The sequence below is a fragment of the Haliaeetus leucocephalus genome, unplaced genomic scaffold, assembly GCF_000737465.1.
Source record: "Haliaeetus leucocephalus isolate CR32 unplaced genomic scaffold, Haliaeetus_leucocephalus-4.0 Scaffold206, whole genome shotgun sequence".
NCBI classification, from domain to species: Eukaryota; Metazoa; Chordata; class Aves; order Accipitriformes; family Accipitridae; genus Haliaeetus; species Haliaeetus leucocephalus.
In genome coordinates, this window is record NW_010972642.1 from 7,029,709 (window position 1) to 7,035,687 (window position 5,979).

Here is a 5,979-nt window from a genome sequence, read left to right on the forward strand (position 1 = left end):
CCCGGGGCGGGACACCGGGGTTCGGCGGGGCTGGCGGAGGGCGCCGAGGAGGGCCGGGTGCAGGGGGTGTCCCCGCGGCGACAGCGTGGAGGGGAACAGCTTTGGCCGGACTCGGCGGCGAGGAGCCGGGGCTCGGGCAGAGTTCCCTCCCGCTGGGCCTGAGCGGGGCCCCGTGAGCGTCCGTGAGGGGCCGCCGCGGGGTCTGCGGCCTGTCGCCCCGCGGTGAAACGCTTCTGGCGGCCGCAGGCTCTGTCCGTCGGGGACCCCGTCAGGTCTCGGGAAGAAGAGCTTGGTAACGTGAAATGAGAGTCGTGCAGTACCTGTTTGGGTGGGATAGCAGGTTTAGAAAAGTCTTTTGTTACCTTTCGTATGCGGCTCTTCAGCGCTGAGCCATGAAGTAGGTGGGAGAACCAGGCAGGCAGGCATGGAGCGTGGAAATCTCAAGTTGGTGATGATGCGTGGGACACTTGGACTCAGCGTAGTCCTTCGGGGATTGGGAAGGGCGATGCTTTCTCTCCGTGTAGGTTAGGTACCCTGTAGGGATAGACAGCTAGATGCTGCAGCTGAAGGGAGTCACAAGAAAGAGAAGAAGGTGTTCACGATAGAGAGTTTGAGGATTCTGGGATGTGAGTTACATCATTTTTCCTCAAAGTTAGCTAATGGCTTGTAATAGAGTTGTGAGGGGTTTGTACTATTCCAAGTACTGATTGGTTACTGTTAACTATCGGCTCACTTCAGAGAACACCACAGACTATAAAAAACGTAACTTCTGGTCCTTCAGTGCATCAACACAGTTTCCTACCTGGAGTACTGGCAAATCAATTTTAATATGGATTGCCCTTAAGTTGCACGAGGGCATGTTCATCACTCCCAAGCTGGTAGCTGTGGTGTTGTAATGATCTGTCAAATAAAAATGCGTTGTCGGTGTTTGCAAGTGAACCCAAATGCTGTTGTGATAAATGCATTTATTGTATGAATTTTTTCTGTGTTCAAAATAAAGAATGAGTGAGCCAACAGTAAAAAGACCACAGGGCTACTAGACGTAGCTGTACACATAAAGAAAGGCTGCTGATGGGCATAGTGATCATTGTGAATCCACACCCAGCAGTGATTATCATTGTTAGTATTATTTTAGTAATCCACAGAAGTCCTGTTGTGGTGAGGTTTTCCCCCCTCCTTTTTTTTTTTTTTTTTTAAGTTGTGTGGTTCAAATGTTGAGTTGTCAGACAGCACCTGGATTTTCCCAAAGGCCTCTTTCAAAAGAGGAGAGTTTTCATCCCTGGGGAGAGTAGGCTAATCCTCGGCTGTGCTCGCTTCTACAGTGCAGCTTCCAATGATGAGTGTGGGATAGTGCTGCCTGTGGTTGTGGCATTTCACGTGATTCAGGCAAATGTCAGCTAGGAGTTTACTTGAGATGACCTATTTATTTCATTTAGGTTGCGTGGCGGGTGTTGCTGGCAGTGATTTGCAGACTGGATTGACCTATCCTGTAGTAGAAGAGGTAGAAGCTAAAACTGTCCCTATTTCTTGCCAGTTCTCTGAAATACAGAGCGTTCCTTGAGCGATAAAAGGAAGTGGAGCGGATAGTGCTGCTCTTGCCAGAGGCAAGGGCTGGAAGCAAAGTGACTTTGGCATGTCCTTGTAGAGGCTTTCTCTGTTTCAGTTGTCCAGGGAATCGGAGGTGCTCCACTCAACTGTCCCTTGCTTAGACGTTCTTTTAGGAAGGTTAGCTAGGGGCTGATAAGTTCTACGGATATTTGATTATGTTTGTCTTGTCTGAGTAGTAAAGCTGCGATGTAAAGGCTGCCTGATACACCTCTGTATTCCTGGGATGCTTTGGCTGGGGGGAAACGGCCACACCTCCAAAGAGCCCTCAGGCAGAAAAATGCCTGAGGCGCTCCTGGAGCAGCACAGGCTGCTAGTCTTAGCATCTGCCCTTCTTCTATCACTCTGGATATTTAAAATGAGTTTTAAATCTTAATTCCTTCAGATAAAAAGTGCTGTTGTCTCAACTCAGGAGTTAATTGGCAAGAAAACTGAAAGCAGATAATCCCTGGGAACTACTCTGCAGTCTAGCTTCTGGGTTCTGGTAATACCAGGTGACTGTAGTCACTGCACGCTCAACCTGACCAGTAAAATAGAAGGGTAGAAATTGAGGGCTGGGGAAAAATAGTACTGAGATAAGCCTGAAAGCAAGGCAGATTTTTTTAATAATTTTTTTTAGATTAAAGGTAGTGTACAGAGGAAGAAGAGGATGGTGCCTGAAATTGTGATGTTTCTTGTGGCTGTGGTGTATGAGCTTGAAGGGAATAATTTTTATCACTCAAAAAGCAATTTCTATAGCTAGTGACCTCTGCTTAGACCCCTTGATAACCTTTGCCAGCAAATAGTCCATCCAGCAGTTTGTTTAGTGGGTTACTGATTCCCCAGGTGTCATTCTTTTGACCCAGCTTTTTGTCAGCTCCTGTCATCCAGGCCACCCTGTAGGGATATTCCTTCTAGCAAATGTGAACAGGCTTGAAGACACTTCCTTATAGTCAGTGAGTTCCCCTCTTGTCATCTTGCAGAAATGCAAGCATTTCCTTTGCTTTTGAATGTATAAAACAGGCAGGAACTGCTTTTTTTGCCAGTTTGATTTGGTTGTTGCCTTCATTAAATATCTCGGTATCTATTGTAACACAGTGCCTGTGGGGTATGGGTGCTGTAAAACTCCAGAACTTTGGAGCAGAGGGTGCTGGATGTAGAGGTGAAAAACAGGATATTGCTAGTTAGGGTTTGTGGCAGTGAGATGTGGCAATGCTTAGATCTGCAGCTAAGGTTGCTCTGCGGGAGACAAACTGATTTTGCATCAGAAAATTTGAAGGAAAAATTAACTGGATTTTTTTAAATTTTTTTTTTTTTTTTTTTTTTTTTTTTTTAAGGAAAGTGCTATGTTTTTGGAAGCATGTATTTGTTGCCGTGGTCTCATAGTAAGATTGAGCAGCTCCTCATTTTTCTGAACCAAATGTTCTGCAGGAAGCTCTACAGCAGTGTTACACATAGCCTGCTTTTGAAACTCCAGTATTTAAGAGAACTTACTGCTGGGAAATGGCCCTCCAAGGGACTTTTGGCATAGCCAGTGGCTTCTGTGTACTTCAGGCATACAAAACCAAAGTACCTCCACTTAGGAAGTCGAATGAAGAGCTGTGTCTGGATGTTTGGGCTGGGATTCTCAGTGTTACTTTTGATGTCTGTATTGTAGGTGTAGCTAAGCTATTTGCTTCAGCTTCTTTTATAATAAATAGTGAGAAGAAAGGAAGGCAGACAATCAGCACAGTGCTTTTTGGTCAGTTGTAGACGGTTGACTTAGATCAATTGTTCATTAGAGTGCCTGACTGCCTCCATTAATGAAGAGAGCCAAAGGTGACAGTTGCAGAGTGGGTTATCTGATTAACTTTAGATATCAACATCTGTCTGTCAAAATGAGCTTTATGTATCCAGCTGAGGGAAATCAATTTCAGCCTGTGCTTAGAGGACAGGGCTTTCTCAGCAAGGTGATGCAGCCTGCAGCTTGGTGCCTCATGGCAGTGAGGGCTGCTGACTGCTTCGCAAGGCAGAGCTCTGCGTTGAGAGGAAGGATTGTCTTGAAGACAGTAGTGGCTTAGAGGCCATCTTAGCTTGTGGAACTGAGAGGATTGAAGTGCACCTCTAGATTCTTTTAAGTCTCTACCTTTCAGATTCTCCTTGAAAAATAATGTAATAGCATTCTGTCTTCTGGAGAGTTGATATAATTTGATTTTATGTGATCCATCTTTAAATGTCAGGTATTTCACAATTTGCCAGGGAGTTGCTATATGCTGTTGTAAAGCTGGGCTCCGAGGTCTCAAATTTTGATCCTTTCTCTTTAGCCTAAGTGGAATGGGGCAGTGTAGTATGTGACAAACCAACAAATCTAAGTGGCTCTGAGTAGTTTTTAGGAAAAGTGAGGGTCTCCAGTTGAGAACGATTACTGAGTTTGTTGATGTATTGGTTCAGGCCCACGCTTATTTGATCCAAGAGACAATGCTGCTGGTGGGAACCCAAATTCTCCAATTCATGTGCAGTAGTTACCTGTCAATAATGTCTTTTCCTTAATGTCATATTGCTCATAGATTTCATCTGTCTTTAATAGCTACAGTAGCTACTGTTTCTTTAAAAGCATTGTGTCTGAGCCAAAGCTGTTAACAGGCTCTGGCTTCTTGAGAAAGGGCTGCCTTAAATACGGGGCTCGTGCTTTCAGAAATAGATTTTTGACAGGCCAGTGCTTTTCCTTTGGTAGCTCTGAGTGCTCAGGAAGGACCACATACAGGTAGCCTTTTATTCCAGAAACAGCAGGATGGGACAAACACAAGTAGCAACGGGTGTTTGGTGGTATCTGACACAGCCTGTGTCCTAGGGAGACATGTTCCTATCAGGCACCCAGTTTACAGAACCTGTGTCAATAGGCTGCTCTTTTGTTGCAAAGCAGCCTATTTATTGTGTTCCCTCTGCAACTTAGGGAATTAACTGAAGGAAAAAAAAGTCTTGGGGTTTTGGATGCATGCTTCATACCAGAGTCTCTCTTGCTGTTTCCAAAAGTGAGTATCTTCGTAGCATTACCTTAATACCTTTTTCTAGTACAATGACTAAACGGCTGTCAGTGATAAGTAGATTCACCTACCAAAAAGGCACCTAGCACTCTAGCTGACATCATGGTACAACACAATGTTCTTGAGGTACTCGGATGTGTGAGGTACTGCATATATGCTAACGACCAGTAATTCCACACTGTTTGGATATGGAGAACTGAGTGGTGTTATATCACTGGGTAGTTAGTGGCTGCTTACCAGTGCAGCAGAAAAAGCTTTTCCTTTTCCCACAGCTGCTGGAACAGATGAGGTGAGACTGCTTCAATGATGGAATGCACTCCTGCCCTTTCCAAGCAGAATATCAGCCCACAAGGCCAGGATGTGCACTGTATGAAATGCAGTGCGAGCCCCCGAGTCCTGCTGAGTATCAGGTCAGACTCCTCAGTGCTCCAGTGTTTCTGCAGGGCTGTGGTATGACGTGGGAGGCTGACTCCTTTTGAAAAGATCTTGGCTGTTCAAGCAGTCCCATATCAATGAGCAACTTTTGAAAGTATTGGCATGTAGCAGGAGATGCCTTGTAGGATTCATTTTCTACACGGACTTTTTTGTTGTTCTTCTTCTGAGGTAATGCTGTTCTGTAAGGACAGGCTGAAGGTATGAGGTTGATGAGATTGAGTAAGTATCTGTCTTTCTAAAGCTGGAGCAGAGGAGCAGAAATAGCTTTTACAGCTGTGGCTAGGTTAACTTTGTGATGTAGATGTGGCCCTGATGCTGCTCTGAGGGGGAGGGAGAGCAACAGCTTCTAAATCTTCTCACTTTCGTGCTCCCCTTGCCAGTCTCTGTGCCTGGGGAGCTCCAGCTGCCCAGTTTAATTTGCTCATTGAGAGTGGGCAGGGTGGGACAGCTGGAGTGGAGAGCTCTCTTGCTCCAGAAGTGGTACTGGAAGGTAAAATCCTAACCGATGCCAGGCCCTCCAAAGATGGAGAAACCCCACTCTTCATAGCTTTGTCTAAAGTAGCTACTGCAGGTCTTGAGACCCAAAGCAGTAATGTCTACAACAGAGTTTGAGGATGCTACTAGAAGAGACGTCTAGTAACATGAGCACTCTGGTGGAGTACAGCCTGCTATGGGGCCTAATTATGGTCTTATTAATGCTTTCTTTCATCACTGCCTTCCAGCCTTCAGATGGTGATTAGACCTATTTATAGGGGCAGAGTTCCTTAATATTCAGCACAGTGCACCTCTTGCCAATCAAATCAGTACCATCTGCATCTTTGATTGCTGCTTAATAACACTGTAGAACATGGTTAATTAAAAAATATAAATAGACTTTTCATCCTCTTAACTTATCAAAGTGCTTCTCTCCTCCTCTCTTCCCCTCCCTGCCCCCCCA

The 5,979-nt window shown here is 45.4% G+C and overlaps 1 protein-coding gene across 4 annotated transcripts in view; it reads left to right on the forward strand.

Moving 5' to 3' along the window:
* Nucleotides 1-5,979, forward strand: part of WASH1 (WAS protein family homolog 1) — a 45,384-nt gene that overhangs the window by 130 nt on the left and 39,275 nt on the right. The window contains exon 1 of one of the 4 annotated variants that reach the window (XM_010566216.1): nt 31-292. The exons of 1 other annotated variant lie outside the window; for it this stretch is intronic. The gene's annotated coding sequence lies outside the window, so the exon portion shown is untranslated. Of the gene's footprint in view, nt 1-30; nt 293-4,884; nt 5,018-5,979 lie in introns of those variants that run through there. 2 more of the 4 variants (XM_010566213.1, XM_010566215.1) reach the window with 2 other exon arrangements.